At 51.1% G+C, this 13,014-nt stretch overlaps 1 protein-coding gene across 1 annotated transcript in view; it reads right to left on the bottom strand.

The window, feature by feature from the left end:
* CCDC120 (coiled-coil domain containing 120) overlaps positions 1 to 6,691 on the bottom strand; it is a 172,764-nt gene extending 166,073 nt beyond the window's left edge. Inside the window, exon 1 of the mRNA XM_086940307.1 lies at positions 6,277 to 6,691. The gene's annotated coding sequence lies outside the window, so the exon portion shown is untranslated. The remainder of the gene's footprint in view (positions 1 to 6,276) is intronic.
* Positions 6,692 to 13,014: the final 6,323 nt, after the last annotated feature.

The raw sequence follows: 13,014 nt of genomic DNA, 5'->3' as shown, positions 1-13,014 counted from the left end.
TCTTCTAAAGAAAGGGGCGCAGCCCCCATTAACTTGAAAGCGCAGCATGGGGCGCTTGTAAACAAAACCAAAAGTGAATAGGAGAAAAAAAATACACCCAAAAAATATGCAGCTGTGTTAGGTGCCGCAAATAAAACCAAAAGGCGCGGATGCAACTGTGGCCTACCGTGCTAGCAAAAAAATACGCTTTAGAAGAGAGTGACTCTTACCTGCAACAGGAGGCAGGCGATTTTATTTTTTAAGAAATAGTGCTCAAGGGTGTAATTAAAGCTTACCGACTACCAACACACGTAAGCTGGCCTGTCCTTATGGGATGTTACAAGAAGAGACAAGGAGGTACTAAGGAGGGCCCACAGGCCAATAAAAAGCCACAGTTTATAAAAAGACAAGCCAATGAAAAATAAGGGTGGAGAGTGGGCGGGGCTTCAAGTCCATACCTGAATACAGCATGCCTCAGAGAGCAGCCATGCGCTGCCCAGGCTCGACCTAAAAAGAGACGCACGAGCCTGCTCGAACTGTGTGACCCCCACACTTTTCAAGTGCACCCACGTGCTCCGGCTATCAGGTGTACAGCCCCTCCTCCAGTATGAAAAAGTGGAAACACATTTAAGCATGGTATCACTGATACACAATGGAGTCAGCCTGTTTCCTGGACGCCCACAAACCACAGCGGAAGATTTGGTTTCATTTGTTGAGATAAACCCGCCCCACAGTCCAGTGGTTTCTGGAGCGCAGGGGACACAACCTGCTGACACTTTCACCCCACTCTGACCTCTCCCTGTCACCCGTCCTCTCCAGGTGCACACGTCACCGGTCATGCTAGAGTGTTAAATTATTCAAGAGTGGGTAACTGGAGATGATGCCAACATCCGCTGGGGGTAACTTTAGACTCCAGGGCGCTTAGAAAGCGAGAGGGCGAGCTCGGATAAAGAGGCATAAAGGGCGCTTAGTGAAAGCACGCCGGGCATTTAAAGGAAAAACACTACGCAACGCCTTCATTGTAGTAGAGCAGAACCCTCAGAACACCATCACCGCACCACGGTCTATGCAGGGTGGATATGGGATCTAATAAGGGGTAACCGTGGAATATGCTGTAATATTACCTGCCAGGTGTTCAGGTGGCCTCATAAACCATACCACGATATGCCCTTTCTGCCCCTGCCCCCCACCAATATGAACATGGAGCTTCTACAGCCCCTGCCTTCGCCACTTTAGGGCAGTGACGCGGACACGCTCCTTTCGTGTTTACAAGCCCCCCGCGCCCCCTCTGCCGCAGGGAAGGTGCTGCTCTCATCTTTGCAGGGTCATCCGTGACAGGGCACGTCCCCTGCCGGTGCCAGGACCCGGGGGCACAGCTGGGCCCCCAGAGGGTGTGGGGGTCTGTCTCTCTTAAGGGGTGCGAGCAGGGCCGGCTCTAGGCTCATGGTGGCCCTGGGCAGGGAGCGTAGGTAGGGGGCCCGGAAGAGGGGGTCCGGGCGGGGCGGAGCGCGCAGGCCAGTAAAGAGGGGAGGGGGTCAGGGAGTTTAGAAGTGGAACAGAGCCGGAGGCCGCCAAATCCCTGCCAGGGGCCACCACGCAAATATGTATCCATCCTCAGAGGATTAATATGTTAAGGATATATATTGGCGTGGTGGCCCCTGGGGTTTGGTGGCCCTGTGCAGGTGCACAGCTTGCACATGCCTAGAGCCGGCCCTGGTGCGAGCCAGGGAGTGTCCCGACCACGGGGCTGCACTCTGCCCCTACACCCCCGGCGTGCTCTCCGCGGGTTAATTAGCCAAGGAGGGGGTTTAGATAACTGGGGCCCTAGGCACACCAACATTGTCAGCAAGCCTCCCCAACCGCCTCTTTCACGCCACCTAGAACCGTGTTCTCTCTACAGAGAGGCACGACCCCAAAAACCCCTTCAAGAAATCTAGAAGCACAGGTCCTTAACAGGGCTCGACCCCACCAACAGCCACCTGAAGCGATCTAGAACCAGGCAGCCCACCCACCCTCCATAGGCCACCTGAAGCGATCTAAAACTAGGCAGCCCACCCACCCTCCATAGGCACCTGAAGCGATCCAGAACCAGGCAGCCCACCCACCCTCCATAGGCACCTGAAGCGATCTAGAACCAGGCAGCCCACCCACCCTCCATAGGCAGCTGACACGATCTAGAACCAGGCAGCCCACCCCCCTCCATAGGCAGCTGACACGATCTAGAACCAGGCAGCCCACCCACCCTCCATAGGCAGCTGACACGATCTAGAACCAGGCCGCCACACAGGCCCCCGCCACTGGCCACCTGAAGCGCTCTAGAAGGCAGAAAACCCACTTACCCTCCATCGGCCACCTGAAGCGATCTAGAGCCAGGTTGTCACAGACCCCCACTTCCACCCTTGCCTACCCTTACTTATCCCCTTGTCTTGGCGCCACGAAGGTACCTGCTCATGGTTTTTGGCGCTTAATAATCCACTCACATAAATAAATCCACATTTTCGATCTAGCCATTTTCATGTTTAGAAAAAAACAGTAATGCACAGCAGCAAGGTCATCATCCCCGTTAATAAAGTACACAAAGCGAATGTCCCGGCACTCTAATTATTCATATTTACAATTTTACAAATCGATCTTTAGAGCTAAAACACCAAGATGACGAGTAAAGCTTTCGGGCACAGGAATCATATGTAGACAGATTTCATTCGTTTTTTTACAAATATTTATTCACTAATAAATATCAAAAGAAAATATTTCTTCCTCAATAACACCACAACCAAAATGTAAACATTCACAAAAAAATGATTTCTGTGATGTATTCATAGTCCCACTTCTTAGTCAAAGTCAAGTGAGAAATATTATATTATTGTACAATTCACTCTGTGTTTTACCACTATTGATACTCTAGGTAGTGGAGTATCCTATCCCGAGTGGCACCTACCAGACTTTTTGGAGAATAGTTACACCTGTATGACGTACAATCTGACCATACCTGTACCTAATAACTTTACTTTGAAGTGGGACAGTGTGACCACCACTACCTTGTGTGTGTTTTTTTATCCGTTAATAAAGTGTCTCAACCCCCTTGGTTTGTGCGGTAACAGCCGTCTGCAGAGCCATGTTACTGTCAACAAACCTTCCAGGAATTATCCAGGTGACTGGATACAAGCGAGAGCGCCCTGGGTACACTGGGTACCCTGTGGGTCAGAGGTCAACTGAAGGGCGTCGGGGTTCGTTGTTGGCACAGAAGGACGCGGCAGGCGTCCACAGAAGCGGAGAGAGAGCTGACCTGTTCCCAAGTGTGAGTGCCCCACCCCCACCACGAGCAGTAAAATGAAGCTATGCCCACCAGTCCGCATGCCAGGCTGAGGGCACGCCTCGGGGCATCTTCTGTGACCTTGTATTGGCCTGGTATCCCCTGCACGGCCTCTGGGGGACGCAGGGCGACTGAAACAGGCCTGGGACTGAAAGCGGCGCGTAAACAGAGGGTCTGCCGTCTGACCCTGAACCCGGACCCCCGAGGGCCGGGAGGAGGGGCTTCTGCGGCAGAGTTTGGGACTGAGCGGCTCTGAAATCCCAGCGCCCAGACTAGGCCACATCTTGTGATAGTGGGCGTGCGACGTTGTCACTACTGCACATCAGAGTTGGCTCGGCCGCCAAGAGGTGGACAGAATCCTCGAGGCGAGGACGACAGGGCCGGACAGACGAGACGGTACAACGGAGGCCTGTTCCATGCAGGGGCAATGCCAGTGTGTCCTGCGCCCCAGAGCAAGGAAGCCCCCGGCCGCTGGTTGTATCGTGAAATGCAACAATAACCAGGGGTTGCCTCTGGGCCCCGGCGCCACTGCACCTGCTTCACCTATGGGAGCCTGGCCTGGTGGCTTAGTGAGACTAATGCGTTCACTGTAGGGGCATGGGTCGATCTCGGCGGGTCCTCTCAGCCTCATCCTTCTGAGGTCGATGAAACGAGTACCATCGAGTTGGGTAACAAAACATCTGTTACTCAGCGCCAAATACCCTTCTGGGCGAGCGTGCGATTTACAATATACACATGTTAAGTTAAAGGAAGCTATGTCCATCCTCCCATGACGTACACAGTGCCAACACGTTCTCCTGCTTAAACCTCGCCCATGCACCGCTGGACTCAGAACAGGAGGAAACAGACATGTAAATATCTGGGTTTCACAACACGACTGACGCAAATAAAAGTGCCGCTTTCGATGACCTCACGGCGATGAAAGGCGGAGCCAATCTTTGACAAGATCCAACACTACAGGTCTGGTGGTTTAGGATGTCTCAGCTCAAGCCTCACACCCTTTCCAGCTGTGCGCTCTCACTTCTAAGGCGTTACCTTGCCTGCCGTCGAACACGGTGGACTACAAACCCCAGGGTGCACTGCGTAAAGTACGTCAGGCAGGGTTGGCCCAGTCTTAAGTCTTCAAACGTTGATCCTTTTATTGGAACAATTTAAATAAAAGGCTTTGGCGTCCCACGGACGCCTCAGGTGGCAGCGGCAGAACCAGGAGGGGCTAATTCTATACGGTGAAGTTACGCGGCATCATTTCATTCAGAGACATCTGCCGCTATGTAATTACGTCACATTTAGAGTGATGGTCTGTAAATGTATGCCAGGTCACACAATCTTTACAGCCTGGGTTCAGTCTGCCCTTCTTGTCACCTCTTGCATCACCCCAGCGCTCCCAGACTGGCTTGCTTCGAAAAGGGAACTTCTGACATTATGTTCGCTGTGCATGCTGGTACTTGTAGTGTCACTCGACCCATTATTTCCCTATGCATGCAGGACTGCAGCTACCAGCATATGGTGACATGAGCGGGTTTAGTAACGGTCACAGCTGACAGGGGACCCCTGGAGGGCCCTGGGGCCACACAGGCCCTCAACATGACAAATCAAAATACAGCAGAAACGACATGAAAAGAGCGAGTGTGCGGGGGAGGGTTTAAAGCCGGAGACAGCGGCACATCGTCACCCAACGACCCCTCTCCGGCCGGACCTCTGACCCCCCCCCCTCTTTGCAGCAGTTTTGTTAGGTTCACAAAAGGTACACACCTCTCACCTCATGACACAACCCCCAGAGGAGACAAGCACGCAACCCCACTCACCTCCTAACACAACCCGCAGACGAGAAAAGTACACAACACAACCCCACTCATCTCATGACAACCCCCAGACGAGACAGGCACACACCACAACCCCACACCTCATAACACAACTCCCAGACGAGACAGGCACACACCACAACCCCACTCACCTCATAACACAACCCCCAGGCGAGACAAGCACGCAACCCCACTCACCTCATAACACAACCCCCAGGCGAGACAAGCACGCAACCCCACTCACCTCATAACACAACCCACAGACGAGACAGGCACACACCACAACCGCACTCCCCTTATAACACAACCCACAGACGAGACAGGCACACACCACAACCGCACTCCCCTTATAACACAACCCCCAGGCGAGACAAGCACGCAACCGCACTCATCTCATGACAACCCTCAGACTAGACAAGCACACAACCCCACCCCACTCACAACACACCCTCAGACAAGACAAGCACACAACCCCACTCAACTCATAACACAACCCCCAGAAGACACAAGCATACAACCCAACCCCACCGCTCATTTCATGCAACCCCCAGACTAGACAAGCGCACAGCACAACCCCACTCACCTCATAACAACCCCCAGACTAGCACACACCACAACCCCACTCACCTCATAACACAACCCCCAGACAAGACAAGCAAACACCACAACTCCACTCACCAGGCTAGACCAGGACACAAGCACACAACCCCACCACTCACCTCATGAAAACTCCAGACGAGACAAGCACAAAACAACACCCCACTCACCTCGTGACCTCACATTCAGACTAGACAAGCACACAACCCCACTCACTTCATAATGACACATATTGCAGCACACAACAGAAACCCACTGACCCCTCACCCAAACACCAAGCTAAAGAGGGACACACAGCACGCACCCCAGTCTCCTCACACCCCCCACTCCCTTCCTACACAACTCGCAGGCTAGAAGAAAGCACCTTACAAGACCCCCTACTTATCACAACTCCTGACATTCCAGGCTTGACAAGCATACACACCCCGACATCTCCCAGCCGAGACTAAACCACACAACACAACGACACCCGCCTCCTGTCACGGCCCCACTCGCCCCTGACCCATCTCCCAACACACAACACGACCACAGTCACCTCCTGACCCGATCTGGCTAGACAATAACACACAACACAGCACCACTCACCTCTTGACTCTGCTCCAGGCGATAGACTGTCTGGTGCCTCCTCTCTGAAGACTGGCCTCTTAGGGGTTAAACTGGACCCTCCACGGACTCAGCTCTCCCTCAATCCAGGTACAACCGGCTTATTCCACAAACTTTCCCCTCCGAAACCTGGCCCCTCTGGAGTCAGAGCTCCAAACGCGTCCATCGCCGGCAGAGCGAGGAGTTTCCCTTCTCTTTCCTGACACTTTGGGGTGTCTCCAGGATCCGGGCTGTGCAGGCCTCTGCGCCCCCTCCGAGGGGCTGGCACCCACGCTCTGGGGTGGAGAGAGCGCTGTAATGCTGGGCAGTGCGGTGTCCGCTGCCCCCCTGCCCGGATTCCCTGCCCTGTCGGGTTTCTTATCAGCCAGGCACCCTGTTCAGTGTGTTCCTGAAACTCTCTCTGGCCGCCCCGGCCCCTCCCTCTCTCCTCCCTCCTCCGGTTCCCTGGGGAACGAGGAACACCTGATTGCTGCCTGGCTGCACTTCCCCCAGTGAGGGCGGCTGCCGGCGGGAGCACGGCGCGTCTGCAGGAGGAGCGAGCGCCGGGATCGGCGGGAATACACTGTGGACTACTGCAGAGGAGGGAATATACACACCGGAAACACAAGCAACGACCACCAGAGGCAGGAATATACACACCGTGGACACGCGCGACCACCACCAGAGGCAGGAATATACACACCAAGGACAAGAGCAACCACCACCAGAGGTAGGAATATACACACGGGGTGCACGAGCAACCACCCTCGGAGGCAGGAATATACACACCATTGACAAAAGCAACCACCACTAGAGGCAGGAATATATACACCGGGTGCACGAGCAACCATCACCAGAGGAAGGATTATACATACCAAGGACACGAGCAACCACCACCAGAGGCAGGAATATACACACCGGGTGCACGAGCAACCATCACCAGAGGAAGGATTATACATACCAAGGACACGAGCAACCACCACCAGAGGCAGGAATATACATACCAAGGACAAGAGCAACCACCACCAGAGGCAGGAATATATACACACCAAGGACAAGAGCAAACACCCTCAGAGGCAGAAATATATACACCGGGTGCACGAGCAACCATCACCAGAGGAAGGATTATACATACCAAGGACACGAGCAACCACCACCAGAGGCAGGAATATACACACCATGGACACGAGCAACCACCCTCGGAGGAAGGAATATACACACCGGGTGCACGAGCAACAACCACCAGAGGAAGGATTATACATACCAAGGACACGAGCAACCACCACCAGAGGCAGGAATATACACACCGGGTGCACGAGCAACCACCCCCAGGGGCAGGAATATACACACCAAGGACAAGAGCAACCACCACCAGAGGCAGGAATATATACACCGGGTGCACGAGCAACCATCACCAGAGGAAGGATTATACATACCAAGGACACGAGCAACCACCACCAGAGGCAGGAATATACACACCGGGTGCACGAGCAACCACCACCAGAGGAAGGATTATACATACCAAGGACACGAGCAACCACCCTCAGAGGAAGGAATATACACACCGGGTGCACGAGCAACCACCACCAGAGGAAGGATTATACATACCAAGGACACGAGCAACCACCCTCAGAGGAAGGAATATACACACCGGGTGCACGAGCAACCATCACCAGAGGAAGGATTATACATACCAAGGACACGAGCAACCACCCTCAGAGGAAGGAATATACACACCGGGTGCACGAGCAACCACCACCAGAGGAAGGATTATACATACCAAGGACACAAGCAACCACCCTCAGAGGCAGGAATATACACACCATGGACACGAGCAACCACCCTCGGAGGCAGGAATTTACACACCGGGTGCACAAGCAACCACCACCAGAGGAAGGATTATACATACCAAGGACACGAGCAACCACCACCAGAGGCAGGAATATACACACCAAGGACACAAGCAACCACCACTAGAGGTAGGAATATATACACCGGGTGCACGAGCAACCATCACCAGAGGAAGGATTATACATACCAAGGACACGAGCAACCACCACCAGAGGCAGGAATATACACACCGGGTGCACGAGCAACCACCACCAGAGGAAGGATTATACATACCAAGGACACAAGCAACCACCACTAGAGGCAGGAATATATACACCGGGTGCACAAGCAACCATCACCAGAGGAAGGATTATACATACCAAGGACACAAGCAACCACCCTCGGAGGCAGGAATATACACACCATGGATACGAGCAACCACCCTCGGAGGCAGGAATATACACACCGGGTGCACAAGCAACCACCACCAGAGGAAGGATTATACATACCAAGGACACGAGCAACCACCACCAGAGGCAGGAATATACACACCGGGTGCACGAGCAACCACCCCCAGGGGCAGGAATATACACATCAAGGACACGAGCAACCACCACCAGAGGAAGGATTATACACACCAAGGACACGAGCAACCACCCCCAGAGGCAGGAATATAAACACCAAGGACAAGAACAACCACCCTCAGAGGCAGGAATATACACACAGAGGACACGAGCAACCACCACTAGAGGCAGGAATATATACACTGGGTGCACGAGCAAGCACCACCAGAGGAAGGATTATACATACCAAGGACACGAGCAACCACCCCCAGAGGCAGGAATATAAACACCAAGGACAAGAACAACTACCCTCGGAGGCAGGAATATACACACCGAGGACACGAGCAACCACCCTCAGAGGCAGAAATATACACACCAAGGACACGAGCAACCACCCTCAGAGGCAGAAATATACACACCAAGGACACGAGCAACCACCCCCAGATGCAGGAATATACACACCAGGAACACGAGCAACCACCCCCAGAGGCAGGAATATACTCACCAAGGACACGAGCAACCACCCCAGTGGCAGGAATATAAACACCAAGGACAAGAACAACCACCCTCGGAGGAAGGAAAAGGAATATACACACCAAGGACACGAGCAACCACCACTAGAGGCAGGAATATACACACCGGGAACACGCGCAACCACCCCCAGAGGCAGGAATATACACACCAAGGACACGAGCAACCACCTGCAGAGGCAGGAATATACACACCAAGGACACGAGCAACCACCACCAGAGGAAGGAATATAAACACCAAGGACAAGAACAACCACCCTCAGAGGCAGGAATATACACACAGAGGACACGAGCAACCACCACTAGAGGCAGGAATATACACACCGGGAACACGAGCAACCACCCCAGAGGCAGGAATATACACACCAAGGACACAAACAACCACCCCCAGAGGCAGGAATATACACACCAAGGACAAGAACAACCACCCTCAGAGGAAGGAATATACACACCAAGGACACGAGCAACCATCATGACACGAGCAACCACCACTAGAGGCATGAATATACACACCGGGAACACGAGCAACCACCCTCAGAGGCAGGAACATATACACTGGGTGCACGAGCAACCACCCTCAAAGGCAGGAATATAAACACGGGGTGCACGAGCAACCACCGTTGGAGGCAGGTATATACACACCAGAGACACGAGCAACCACCCTCAGAGGCAGGAATATACACATCAAGGACACGAGCAACCACCAAAGGCAGGAACATACACACCAAGGACACGAGCAACCACCCTCAGAGGCAGGAATATACACACCAAGGACAAGAGCAACCACCACCAGAGGCAGGAATATACACACACCAAGGACAAGAGCAAACACCCTCAGAGGCAGGAATATACACACCGAGGACACGAGCAACCACCCCCAGAAGCAGGAATATACACACCAAGGACACGAGCAACCACCACCAGAGGCAGGAATATACACACACCAAGGACAAGAGCAAACACCCTCAGAGGCAGGAATATACACACCGAGGACACGAGCAACCACCACCAGAGTAAAGAATATACGCACCAAGGATACAAGCAACCACCCTCAGAGGCAGGAATATACACACCAAGGACACGAGCAACCACCAAAGGCAGGAACATACACACTGAGTACAAGAACAACCACCCTCCGGGGCAGGAATATACACACCGGGAACACGACCAACCGTCACCAAAGGCAGAAACATACACACCAAGGACATGACCGACCACCATATAGGAAGGAATATACACACCGGGTGCACGAGCACCCCCACCTGTATACCAGTACCCTGAAAAATTCCAATATAAAATGTAATACTTTCATATATACACCCGTTTTTGTCTGTTCTATACACCTCTTTGATATTTACTCCATATGATTGTTCTCTCTTGAACGGAGTTGTACCCGTTTACAAGAAATTGCCTACAAGAATTGAGGAGTTGAAAGAAATCAATTAGCAAGCATATCTTCCATCTTGCTCCCACATGTTAGATTAAAATAAACTAATCATTCAATTGAATAAATCCCTTAAAGGCACATTTACCCACTCGTGTGACATCACAAGGTAGGTTTCTAAGCAGACGTGACATATTGGGCAAGCTGTGTTTGACCTTAGAACCACCACACGGGGTCACTTGTGCACACTGCCCTCGGGTGACGTCATGGAATGCCTGCCGTCTTCAGCCGTCTACCCTCATGTGACGTCCTCTGCAAGCCCTCTACCCTCGTGTGACGTAATCCGGCAGCACTCGTGCACCGTCATCTTAAGGCCATTTATCCTCGTATGACGTCACATGTAGGGGCCTGTGACCTTATATTACTGAGGGCTCCTGGCACCATCTAATCGGGCTTCTAGGCCCTGACATTCGGGGGTGTCACTCCCGAGGGGCTTTGTTACTCTCAGCGCTTCTCTGCCCAAGGGCCTGGCCGCTTCCCTGGCGAGTCTCGGCGCATCCGCATGTGTGATGTGTGAGCTGCTGCTGCATCCTTGGTGTGTTATGCCCCATTCTTCAGATATGTCAATGCGTGTTTCCTGTGTCACAGGATTCACAATCACATCCGCACTCTATTGAGTATTTTCATATGTCGGTGAACCAATTTATTCAATAAATTTCTTTACTCGATTGTTTGATTTGATTTCATTTAATTCTCATGAAATTTTCAATGTTCATCTCTCATTATCCTTTTTGTTTCAATCACAATATTGTAATCATCATTTTATACATTGCCCGATGCATTTCGAGCTACACAGCTCTTCCTCAGGGGACTTTGTGTCTGAAAACCAAAATATATTCCTTTACTAATAGTATATCGATTTAGTTTGAAAGCAAGCAAAATACATCCATGATAAATCATTTACTGTCACTAGTTGAATGTGAACACTTTTTTCAAGTTCCCCAGCGTGAAAACAATTCTCCATATGCACAAAGTGATCAAAATAATATAGTACCTTATATCCCCGTATTCAAATCGGAGACATAAATACACGTGAGTTTAGTAACTGACCTGTACCCTCATGGTTTGTGTACGAAGCTGTGTGCTGTAACGAAAAAAGTGAACGCGCTGGTGTTACAACCTTGGCTGAATGTATGATAAAATGTGGCGAGCGTTTGTCTCCCACCCGTAAAGGCTTCTAATCTAATCTTACCGAATGCTTGTCCGTGTGAGTTCCAACGGTGGACCGTCGGCGTGCGTCGCTCTCTCTGCCAGGTGTCTCTATGGTATATGTACCGGTCACGTGGGACCGCTTTGTTTACTTCCGCAGAGTGACGCTCGGAGCGCGCTGACTCTGTGTGATGCCGATTACGCGTATACCAGTGATGTGATCTATTGCGCAAACATTGCATGTAACTGAGCTAAACGTGAATAAAGGTTTTGAAAAAAAATATTTTGAAAAAACGGAAGAGTGTTTTGAATAATGTGTTGAAGAATGTGTTAAAAAACCAATGGTTGTTTGTGGTCACCTTGATGCGGGGGAAACATGATAATCTGTACTGAATAATTCAATCTGATTAATACATATGTTATACAAACATTTTGCAAAAAAACTGTACATGTCAATTCTGATCCTCTAGAGTGCGGGAGGCACCCTATATGGTTGCTGTTGTCAGATGGTGCTACAGAAAGCAACTAAGTTCGATCCTTTCATTTAACCCTTTCGGGTGTAGGGTGCATAAAAAGTCAATCCAAAATGTTTCTCTTTGCAGTAAGTGATTGTTCGTGTCTCTTCCTGGCACATTCTCAACTTTTTCTAGGAGGCAAAATTTCAATTGTGCTGGATTATGTTTCGCTTCGTTGAAGTGCACCGCAACTGGGGATTTCTGATTTTTCAACCTTATATTACTTTTGTGTTCAACCACTCGGGTTTTTATTTTCCTCTGAGTTTTTCCCACGTATGCTAGGCCGCATGGACATTTCAATAGATATATCACGTTGTTGGTATCACATGTGCCTGATACTTTAAGTGTGATGGGTGTACCTTTTGTGGGATGATTAATTACATTCCCCTTGATTATGGCTGAACAATTACCGCAGTTGTAGCAAGGAACTGTTCCTTTGTGTACGTCAGTGACTTTGTGTTGTGTTGGTTTGATTAGTTCCTTCAGATTTTTAGTCCTCTCATATGCAAATATTGGTGCATTGCTGAACTGTCCTTTGAAATCCTCCTCTAGGGCCAATAGTGGCCAATGTTTCATTATGGTTTTTTTGATGGAAAAACTTCTTGTTGAGAATTTTGAGACAAACACTGATCTTTGTGTTTCTGGTTTGACTTGTGTGGATAACAGATGGTGTCTCTGTAGTTTGTCCGCTCTTTCCGCAGCTGCTTCCA

The sequence above is a fragment of the Lissotriton vulgaris genome, chromosome 10 (genome assembly GCF_964263255.1).
Source record: "Lissotriton vulgaris chromosome 10, aLisVul1.2, whole genome shotgun sequence".
In the NCBI taxonomy this organism is placed as follows: domain Eukaryota; kingdom Metazoa; phylum Chordata; class Amphibia; order Caudata; family Salamandridae; genus Lissotriton; species Lissotriton vulgaris.
This window is presented reverse-complemented; position numbering and strand designations above follow the sequence as displayed.